The sequence below is a fragment of the Canis lupus genome, chromosome 3, assembly GCF_003254725.2.
Source record: "Canis lupus dingo isolate Sandy chromosome 3, ASM325472v2, whole genome shotgun sequence".
Taxonomy (NCBI): Eukaryota; Metazoa; Chordata; class Mammalia; order Carnivora; family Canidae; genus Canis; species Canis lupus.
This window is the reverse complement of record NC_064245.1, coordinates 90,399,558-90,411,973: the sequence shown is the minus strand read 5'-3', so window position 1 is coordinate 90,411,973 and position 12,416 is coordinate 90,399,558.

Below are 12,416 nucleotides of genomic sequence, written 5' to 3'. Positions count from 1 at the left end.
CGCCGGTAAGATGAGGGAAGGGGTTCAAGTACAGATATGTCCAGCTCTAAAACATTCTCACCTTCCCACACATCCTGTTGGCTCCCAAAGTCGCCCAGAGGAGAACCCAAGACTCTCATTCTCATAGAGCAAGGTTGTTCGGTCTCATGGACCTGTAGGAGTTCTAACCGGAAGTGATCGTGTTTGCTAGAGGATTCCAAGTGACCTGAGCCCCTAGCACAGATACAGGCACATATGAGACCAACACATGAATGGAAAAATCCAACAAATGGCAACTTATGCCATTTAGAAAGCATTCTTCATTTTACTGGACATCTAAATCAGTTTGTATTTAAGGGGTCAAGTGGGCAGAAATATTTAACAGGACCAGATCCCTGAGTTTTAAATTGTTATTCTGGGTATTGGCTTTCTCATCACCAGGATGGGGAACCCTACCGTATAACTACAGAAAGGAAAGAACACTGCCTGGAACAAGGCCAGAGTGAGACCGAAAGGGAGAAGGGGGATTTAGGGCACCTACTGAGTAAGCAGGAAAATCTGCTGAAAGCCAGATTCTCAGGTTAACATATGGCATGTTATTAAGGCATTTGATATATGGTTAATAAGGCCTGTTTTGTTTTATTGTAGCCTTTTTGAATTCCTATTTCCCATCATATAGCTGACTTGTATATGACTGGAATTTGACACCACCGTCGCCATCCTGCTAGTATTTCTTGTCTTATTATTTTGTTCTTATTTTTTAAACAACCCAACTTTAATTTAAATCTCTTTCTCATTTTTTTTAACGTTTTAAAATTTTTAACTGAACTATAGTTGACATAATATCATAATATTATACTACTATAATATCGTATCAGTTTCAGGTGTACGTAGTGATTCAACAATTACGTACATTAAAAAATGCTCACAGTGATAAATGCAGTCACCACCTGTCACCATACCATGTTATTGACTATCTTCCCTGTGCTGTACTCCTCATTCCTGTAACTCATTTTATAACTGGACTTTATACCTCTTAATTGCCTTCACCTATTTTTCCCAGTCCCCCTCTGGCAACCACTGGTTGTTCCCTGTATTTATGAGTCTGTTTCTCTTTACGCTGTTGTTGATTGTTGTTTTGGTTTTTAGATTCCACACGCAAGTGACATCATATGGTACCCGTCTTTCTCTGCCTGACCTCCTTCACTTAGCATAAAGCTTTTTAAGGTCCATCCATGTTGCCACCGATGGCAAGATTTCATTCCTCTTTATGGCTGAGTAATATTACATTGCGTGTGTCCACACTACATCTTCTTTATCCCCTTACCCACCAGTGGACACTCAGGTGCTTCCAAATCTTGCCTGTTGCAGACGGTGCTACAGTGAACATAGGGTTGTGTGTATCTTTTCAAATTAGTCCTTTCATTTCTCTCAGGTAAATACCCAGCAATGGAATTAGTGGACTTTTATTTGTAGTTTTTTGAGGAATTTTCCATACTGTTTCCCCAGTGGCTGCGCCACCTGCCGTCCCACCAGCCGTGCATGGGGGTTCCCCTTTCTCCGCATCCTCAACAACACTTGTTCTATCTCTTGCCTTTTGATACCAGGCTTTCTGACTGGTGTGAGGTGGTATCTCGCTACAGTTTTAATTTGCATTTCCCTGATGATGAGTGATGTTGAGCATCTTTTTCACGGTCTCTTTTTGTATTTTAATGGGCAAATCTAATCCAGTGTTTTAAAGGAGTTACTTACAGGAAGATTCTGTTTACTGTTCATCCACATCCAACCACTATTTAGTTAATTACCAATGTGCACCATCTTGGATTTTTAGCATATCTTTGTTCCCTATGCTGTGATTAAATTCTTAAAGGAAGAAACTCTATCATTAGGATTTCCTTTTTTAAGTTTTTAGCTCTGTTCAAAATAAGTTGTCAATAAACAAGGAGTGGTTACTTAATTGTATAAGGCACATTTTATGTTGGAGAAGTACTGAGTGGCTTGTTGGGTACATAAAAGTACTATAGTTTACAGAAGGGAAGGAGGAGGAGGTGTTTGATATATTCCGCTTGCCCTCCGAATTCAGTCTATACTCCAGGGGTCTACACTTATGGACTGTATCCAGGAATTCCCTTCCTCCTGTCTGGCTTTCGTTTGGATGTGATCAACGTGAAGGATAGGTGGGCCTTGGAAGGAGGGTGGGCAAGGAGTCAGGGCCTCTATTACCCTGGATTCATTTCTCCTGGGTCACCACAATTGGGAGTGTCCCTCTATCAATTCTCATCGACCCCTGACCCATCTGGGGGGTTGCTTCTCTTGCTGGGTTCCATAACCCTACTTACTTCTTTAGACTCAAAGGTAGGAAAATCTCCCCGCTATCAGCAGCCCCAGGATTTTGTACCAATCCATGTTCTATTCTCTAAACCCATCCATAACCTTGAATAGAGTTCCTTTATTAAACTCCTCAATTCTCCATCTCGAGAGTGCTATTTCTTGCTGACAAAGAAGGTTTTGAATATATCACATGTAACACCCGACAAGTATATACAGAGTGCCCCTGTTTGGCAGACATCATGAAGTAACACGAAAATATAAAAAGCAAAGACTATATTTTTATAAGTGAAAGTTGATTTGAAAAATTCGGGTCTGCAACTCACGGCTTTTTCTTATGAACCCAAATAATAACTTCCATTTTTTTTTTGTCACTGTTCTTCACTGACATGATTTAATTTTTCACTACTTTGGGTGAAAAACTAGGTGTGGTTATATGAATATAGCCAAAAGTCTCCATAACAGGAAATGGAAAAAGTAAAGAGTGATAGAAGTTAAAACCACTATTACCAGCACCATACATTCATAAAATCAGCTTCAACCTTTTAAAGAACTTTTTCTTCCCAATATCCAATTCCACAATGGACTCAGGATAGACAAAGACCAAGACATGGATAATTACACTCCAAAATTTCAATTCAATTTTATGAAATTGTGCAATGCAAATCTTAGTTGTTGTTTGTTTTTCTCAGATGTCTTTTCTGGATACTTTCCAGTGTGTTTTGTGTAAATTGGAGAATCCAACTGAGAAGTGTCTTATAAACTTGCAGAACTTTTTATTAGGAAAGTGAGTAGGGACATTTGTGGTTGAAATGGGGGGAGAATAGTTTTTTTTTTAAAGTGTGAGGGAAAAACTTAACTACTAGGAAAGGAAATTATGCATTATATGGGAATATTTTATCTGCCTTTAAGACCTATTAAATTGTTCTTTTTCAAAGATGTGGAGGAAACACTTCACAGATAGTGAAATGTGAGTTCACTTTTATGCCAGAGGAACTTGACCTTCATCCAGTCCCTTAAGCTAAATTTATTGCTGTTGATACCATTGCTCCTATTTCTAGTTTCACATATTTTGTGTGATAATATAAAATATAAAACTGTATTCTATTTAATGTATAGATGGGATTGGGGATGATTTCATTTTCAGGCTGCAAATATCAACATTAGGTAGTAATTAGTCAATTTACATTCTTTTTTTTCCCAATTGCTTTCTATTTCAGGTAGAAATATTACATTTGTTTATTTGGCTGTCCTTAAATGCTAAAAAAATATGCAAATTCTTATAATTTTTCCAAACATAAAAGTTAATGAAGTAAGCATTTATAGAGTAACTATTTTTTTTCTTAGTATTTATTCAGAAGATAGATTTTAGTTCTTACTATGTGCCTGTAATGCCTAAAAGAAAATACAGGAACCAGATTCTAGAAATATTTGCAGTTTAGGGGCAGCCCGGGTGGCTCAGCAGTTTAGCACTGCCTTCGGTCCAGGGTGTGATCCTAGAGACTAGGATCGAGTCCCACGTCGGGCTCCCTTCATGGAGCCTGCTTCTCCCTCTGCCTGTGCCTCTGTCTCTCTCTCTCTCTGTCTCTGTGTCTCATGAATAAATAAATAAAATCTTTAAAAATTTAAAAGAAAATATTTGCAGTTTAAAGAGGAAACAGACATATAATTAGATGATACAGTGTGACGAGCCATTAGCTCGGAAAAAAAATATATATATGTACATTAGATTTAAAAATTAAGAGCAATTATATTAGTCAGGATAGGTTAAGTGATGCCATAGTAACAAGCAGTCCCCGTAATCCATGTGACTTAACGTAACTGCATTTTGTTTCTCTCTCATTCTGTATGTTGAATGCGAGGGGCAGGTTGCTCTAGTTATTATAGACACCCAGAGACCAATCTATCGAAAGTTTGATATGGACACACTTTCATAGTCACCATCATGGGCCATGCATGATAAACCATACACTGAATCTTAAAGCTTTCAGCTGGAAGCGACACATTTCACTTCCTTTTATGTTTCTTTGGTACAAAGAAGTCATATGACTACCCTTACCTTCAGATGAAGCAGGGAAGCCCAACATGTTTAGATTTGAAGAACTGAAGTATCTGTTAACAACCCAAATGATGAACACAGGGTTAAATCTACACGCATACCTCAGAGAATATTCTACAGAGAAGGTAATACTTGAAACAATTCTTAAAATAGGAGAAAGCATTTTTCCAGGAAATGTTTATGTTGTATCAAACAATTTTTTACCCTGATCTATTGCGTATGTCCTTTAATTGTTGTTTTTTTTTTTGATTTTATTTATTTCTTGGACAGAGAGAGAGAGAAAGAGAGCACAGGCAGTCAGAGCAGCAGGCAAACAGGGAGGGAGAAGCAGGCTTGCTGCTGAGAAGAAAGCAGGATGTGGGGCTGGATCCCAAGACTCAGGGATCATGACCTGAGCTGAAGTCAGACACAACCCACTGAGCCACCCACATGCACTTCAAGTTCTTTTTTATTTAATAATTTGTGATAATAAAGATGTGTCTTTATAATTATTAGAGAATATTCTTATATAATAAGATCTTTCTATACACACACATATATTACAGATATATAATGACCTGATACTTTTGAAAAGCCTAAAATATTTCACTGACATTACAAAAAAATCCTATGCCAATTGTCACATACACACACTAATACCAATGTTTTCATAAGTTTATAAATATGGTCTGAATTATTTTTTGAAAGGTTTGGATTTTCTCTCACGCTAAATATTTCCTCCTAGTTGTTTGTTCTCTGTCATTTTCAAAGCAACACTAGATGCTATGATTTTGATTTATTTATTAAATGACCTTTATGAGTTTTTTGATGTCCCAAAATACTGGAAACTCTTTATGAAAAAAAAAGCAAGGATAAAAATAAATGCACAGATAAAGTATTTTTCTTAGATAACAGAAAATTGTGTTTTGCTATTGGTAAATGGAATTTTAACTTGGAAAGGTTGGTATCTTGTTCACAATTCAAAAGTGACAGTGCAACAGTAAACTCTGGACCTGGGAAATTCAATTTGCTAGCAATTTTAGGAAAGTCATTAGAAGGTACTTATTCTATTTGAGAGAGTTTATCTGTAGAAGAAATGATAGCAGATTTGATATAATTTTTAAGTGAATCCAAAACGAGTTTCAACTACAACATTAGAAAGGTTTTCAAAGGCTGTAGATTCATGAGAAAAGAGTTGTAGTCTTATTTCTAGTTTCCTTTTGGGAGATAATTTTGGACAGTGGGAATTTGGGTAATATATTTATAGTTTTATTTAAAAGCCATAATTTTATCTTTTATCCCCACTATTCAAAAGAAATGCTGCCAAAATCCTGCCAGTCTTTCCAAAGGAATGAAGTTGATTTCCATCTTCAACTGCATATACAGCTTCCTTCTCTTCATGAAACTCCTTCTTCTCACTTTATTGTCTCTTCAAATAATTCCTTCAGTTCCAGAATTTCCTGTCTGAGTGTCCCGAGTTTTATTTTTTATTTTAGTTCTACCTTCTGGGTTTACAATAGCTTCTTTTCTTGTGTTTCAGTGAAATGATACCTGTTTCTCTTTCAAATTCCTTGGCTAAAAGAAATCAGAAGGTCCAAGGCATTGGCTCCTGCTTGCACTCAGAACATGTGTACGCAGCCCTTGGAATGCTCACAAATAGGTATTATTGTCCTTATACTGTACAGGTGAGGAAATTGAGATTCAGAGAAATAATAACTATAATAGTTGACCTATTTCTTCCTTTAAGTCACTGCGCTATGTCTGTTACAGAAATTATCTCAGTTAATCGATACAGCAGAGCTAGGATTTTTTTTTTTATCTCCATCTTTTAGAAGAGAACAAAACTCAAAAATATTAAATACTTGGCCTATGGAATGTGTACTTTAAAGCATTACTCTACAAAGAGATCCCCAAAATGGTCTTCAAAAATGGTTCATGGGAAAATTACCATAATCTTTTTAAAATAAGTATCTATTTTTAAATTGATTTTAGCTCTCCTATCAGGTTCATATACCAGAAATCAAAATATTACATGTGGTATGTTGATGACTCCTGAGATAAAGATGATATCTTAGTCTTTTCCAGCTGCCGTAAGCATTTACCATGGACTGGGCAACTTATAAGCAACAGTTGGGAGACTGGAAATCCAAGATCAGGTTGCCAGCATGACCACATTCTGGTGAAGGCCCTCTTAATTCCTAGCTGGCACCTTCTCTCTCCGTCCTCACATTGTCAAAGAGCAAAGGGTGTCTCTGGAACCTCTTTTATATCAGCACCAATCCCATTCAGGAGGGTTCTGCTCTCCTGACCTAAGCATCTACCTCCCAAAGGCCCCACCTCCTGATACCATCTTTGGAGTTTAGGATTTCAACACATGAATTTTGAGGAAATGCAAGTGTCCAGAGTACAACAAGTGGAGATTTCTCTTCACAGAGAGTTTAGTAGTTGGGATCACCACACCTTTTACATTTGCTCTCAGCACATTAAGATGCATAATGCTTAAATTACCAATGGTTAAATCAATTTACAGAGTATATTATCTTAAATACTTTTATGTTTTAATAATCTACTTTGTCATGGTGTAGGAAATGACTATAAGAGGATATTTCAAAACTTAAAAAAGTTCCTCTGTCTTCTCGTGGCAAAGGACTCAGGGGGATTATCAACCTTTGAAATAAATTGTCATTTATTTAACTTAAAAAGCATAGGTGCTTCAATCGCTGATCTTTTTATGGCATTCTGGTGGTTAATTACATCTATCCCTTCTTCCATGTAACACTGCATGGCTTCCACACTGGGTGGACTGTATTTTCCAGTGCCATGATGCTGGACTTGGCTGTGTGGCTCTCTTGGCTTAATGTAATGTTAGCAAATGTGACACAGGCTTGAATATGTGGGTATAGTTTGCCTTGCCCTTATGAGCTCTTTTGACCTGTTATAAGAACATGACATGAATAATTTCCGATTAAGAAATTATGATTAGAAAACACAAGCAACAGAGTTAAAGCCAATCCACAGTCCAGAGCTGAGACTAGTTGATCCTAAATCAAAGCCACAGCTGACCCACAGACTTCAGAAATATATGAGATTGTTAGGCAGCAAAACTAATTCAGATATCAAATGGTAATTAGCGGTACGCCGAAAAGCAGATATTTTTTGAAAATATGAACACCCAATATCTGTCCCTTCAAGAAAAATGAGTAGCCACATAATGAAAATGGTATTTGCTGTTACCCCCTGTCAAGTCAGACCAGGGCCTGCGGTTCATACTGAGAGGATCACTCTCGTAGACACTGGTTCAGAGCCTGACAATGTTTTTATAATTGATTTAGCATATTGGTTATTCATGAAACACTTTCTTATTTTACTCCTGTAAATCTTAGTCAGCACCCACTGTGGTGGCCTTTCAATCTCTCTTTCTTTTCATCTATTCTTTACAACTTAAACAATTCATATCTGTAAGTCAATTCCAAGGGCTCAATCAGGTAAAATTGTATTGATGGAATAGCCTTTGTATTTTTCCTCTGTTTATATAACTTCCTTCTTTTATTCGAACAATCATATTGGAAACACGTACAGCATATAGGTTGTGAACATGGGCACTGAAATTGGACTCTTTGAAACTAAGCCACAATTTCTTAATCTAATTAAGCTAAAAGTCTTTTTTTTTTTTTTTTTGAGAAAAAGAGAGAGAGGGTGTGTTGCTCATGAATGGAGGGAGGAGGAGAGGGAGAAGGGAGAGAGAATCTTAAGCAGGATCCATGCTCAGTGAACACAGGGCTAGATCTTATGACCCTGAGATCGTAACCGGAGCTGAAATCAAGAGCTTGATGTTTCACCAACCCCACCACCCAGTTGCCCCGATCTTATTAAGCTTTAAATGCCTGTTCTTGCGTGAGTTAATATTAGTACTTGCTTTTACAGTTGTTGTCAATGTTACATACGTCAGGACATTTTTTTTTTAGCACAGCGGTTGACACATAGTCAGTACTCAGTGGGCGGTGTGGGAGACTTGGAAAGGACGACAAGGCAAGACACTACCTCTTTGGTTTAGCAGACAAGAATCATCACAATTTGATCCAAACCCACCTGAAATCCATACTACCAGACACACCAGACCATCCTATGCACTAAATGCCATTCATACCATTTCTCCTCACTTTAATATACACTATTTTTGTCTGTCGTAATATAGACTTCCTTGTTCTTTTTTTTTTTTCTTCAGTAGCCAAACCTCTCTTCCTTAAGATTCAACTCGTCGCCTCCTCTGAGAAGCACTCTGTGATTCACTTATAATGCATTCATCATTTCCTCTTCATTAATCCCGTTAATAATACATACACAATACACGTTTTGTGCTGTAATTATGAGTCTCCATGTGAATATCCATCAAACTATCAGCAGCAAGAATGTCGGGGGTCGTATTTATCCATCCCCATCTCTAATGCCTATGACCACATTCAATATGTATTTATTAAATTAATGAATGGATGCATGTATGCAGAGGGAATGAGAACAATTTTTCACTTTTTGTGAAACAAGGTGAACATGAGAAGCCTCCTTACACTTTTGTGTTTCCTGACAAAATGAATAATCATAGAGCTTCCATAGTTTTACTTGTCCAGGAGTCCACATGTCCAGAGATCTAGGAATACCATGGAAACCCTTCCAAGTATTTCTTTATATAATTTGAAGTGAGTTAATCAGTTACTCACAGTTACATAGTTTTAATATGTTGTATCTTGTCCTTTTGCTCAAAATGGCTCTATCCATCTGTCATAGTTGACATCTCAGGTAAATACTAAGCATTTTAAGGGTTTCTGGGAATTTTGCTGTATAGTCTTTGAATTGGATATTCCCTGTCCACATTTGGGGAGCACGGTCGGATGTCTTTACAAAGTGGTGAATAATTTTGATGTCAATTTCACTGTGATAGACTAGCTCCAGCATCTTGATTAGCCTCAATATTTTTAGTGCTCAATGAGGCATTTTTGTCAACGGTTTAAAGCTTACAAAATTTAGAAAAATGAACATCTGCTATTCTTTCCATCTTCCCTACATAAGAAATTCAATTCCAGAAGAAAATCAGAAAACACTCCAGCATTAGGTGCCTCTCCATATTGTCCTACATTTCACTGATGTCTACAGTTTCAATGTATGTGTAGAGTTTAGTTATAGGAACGATCATCTCAGATGGGGTACTTACTGTGTGCCAGGCATTGTGTAGATTCCAAATTACTTATTGAATTGTAATTTGATCATCTTCAACGTAGATAGAAGGATGGACAAGGAGATAGATGAATAGATGTGGAGCAACAGACAAATTAATTTGCCTACAGACACATATTTAATAAGCATCAAAACCTGGCTTTGAATGAAGTTTTGAAATACTTCAAATCCCTTAATCTTACCACATGGCCCTCTCTGCTATTTTGCACTTAAAAAGAGGAACTTAGTTGTTCAATTAAAGTATGTAATAAAGTATTTCATAACCACGGCAGTTCTAGCCATACATACACACTCACATAAGCATGCGCGCACGCACACATATGCACGGACCGACTTTGGTCCCCATTCCCCAAACTTGGCAAAGTCTTGATATGCAATTATAATATAGCAGGCATAGCCTAGAAGGCCAGGGGGTAATTTTCTCCTGATGTTCCTTTGATATAAATGAGCTGGGAAGGCAAAAAATATTTCAGTCTTCCTCTTATTAACCAAATGAACATCTGAGAAACCTGCTTGAAATGGTCTTTGATGTAATTTATAGCTCTTAGCGAAGTTCTGCTCAAAGCACTATTATAAAGATGAATAAGGGCATTATTACCAAGTTAACAAAAATATGGATCCTTGATACAGTAATTTAAATAGAGTTCATGATGTAACTTAAGTACATGATGAGTGTAAAATGGGAGAGCAAAAATGATGAATTGTACATATATGGGAAAGAATATGAATTTTTATCAGATTAAGTATATTAAGTGACTAAGAAGGGAAATTTTGTCAGTAAGTGAATGTTTAGTTCCCTTGTTATTTCACAGTATAGTGTATTTTCCCAATATAGCACTGCTGATTATATTTACAAATTAAATAAGCATACATTTACTTGTTTGGTGCTTGTTTTCTAGCAACAGAACTTCTCTCTCTCTCTCTCTCTCTCTTTTTTTTTTCCTGAGCAAGAACAAAGTTTACCATGCATTTTCATACCACGTGAGTATGTTTTTACATAAATCAGTGAATGGATATATTTAGATTTATTCAAAACTGGCCTACTGATGATAACCAATGTAAAGTATCACATAAGTTTAACACATAATTCTAAACTATCTTTTTTTTTTATTTATTTATTTTTTATTGGTGTTCAATTTACTAACATACAGAATAACACCCAGTGCCCGTCACCCATTCACTCCCACCCCCCGCCCTCCTCCCCTTCTACCACCCCTAGTTCGTTTCCCAGAGTTAGCAGTCTTTACGTTCTGTCTCCGTTTCTGATATTTCCCACTCTCTTTCACCATACACAAAGATAAACTCAAAATGGATGAAAGATCTAAATGTGAGACAAGATTCCATCAAAATCCTAGAGAAGAACACAGGCAACACCCTTTTTGAACTCGGCCATAGTAACTTCTTGCAAGATACATCCACGAAGACAAAAGAAACAAAAGCAAAAATGAACTATTGGGACTTCATCAAGATAAGAAGCTTTTGCACAGCAAAGGATACAGTCAACAAAACTCAAAGACAACCTACAGAATGGGAGAAGATATTTGCAAATGACATATCAGATAAAGGGCTAGTTTCCAAGATCTATAAAGAACTTATTAAACTCAACACCAAAGAAACAAACAATCCAATCATGAAATGGGCAAAAGACATGAACAGAAATAGACATGGCCAACATGCATATGAGAAAATGCTCTGCATCACTTGCCATCAGGGAAATACAAATCAAAACTACAATGAGATACCACCTCACACCAGTGAGAATGGGGAAAATTAACAAGGCAGGAAACAACAAATGTTGGAGAGGATGCGGAGAAAAGGGAACCCTCTTACACTGTTGGTGGGAATGTGAACTGGTGCAGCCACTCTGGAAAACTGTGTGGAGGTTCCTCAAACAGTTAAAATTCTAAACTATCTTAAAGTGCAATATAAAATAGTACTCCAAACCTAGTTTTGCTGTGTACTAGTTATATGACCTTGGCCAAGTTATTTAATTTCTAGTACACAGGTTCCTACTTCAAGTTAATGTTATCTGCCTCATAGCAATTTTGTGGGGATTTCAAAAATTAAGAACATTGTCTAGTAAAAACTATATAAATATTAGATCTGATCTTGTCCTGTATTAAAGGCCAGGCTTCTTGTTTTGCACCACCACCCACCCCCAGCCACAGCGAGTGGACGGGGTTGGTGAGGATGATGTTGTGTGAAGGCTAATCTGTAGTTCCTTTATCAGGACTTTCTGGCACCAGGAGTTCCATGAGGTTACTCACGTTTCCTTAGCAGTTTTTGCCTTTCATAATTAAGCAGATCCAGATCCTTCTCTAGAAATCAAAGAACGTGTGGGAATCAGGTATCAGAATGGGAAGATTACAAATACTGCAGTCCAGCAGACCTACCTCCACATTCCGGGTGTGAGTGTGATCTTAGATGAGTATCATTTTGAATTGTTGTTTCTGTGAAAGGGTATTTTTTTTGAACTGCTTTTCAAGATGATAACATGCAGAATCTTAGCAAAGTTGTAATCTCTGCCAGGGAATTTGATATCTCTTCTTTGATTTTCATACTCTCCCTCACCAGCTACTGACCTCCCCAAACAACCTAGAATTGCGTGGCCTTGTGGGTTGAAAATGTGCTGTCTCTGATCCAAGGGGGTTGGGTTTTGAATAGTAGAAGTTAGCAGGATGGTTTAGCAGCCACAGCACTGAAAGAAGCGTACAGATCTTGAGTCAAAATTCTAGCTCCTGCTCATTCGCGTGCACTGGCACTTGAGAAGAGGACCATATTTCTAAGCCTGTGGGTAGCTCTGCTCAGCTTATAATAATTATTATGTTTAATCATAACAAAG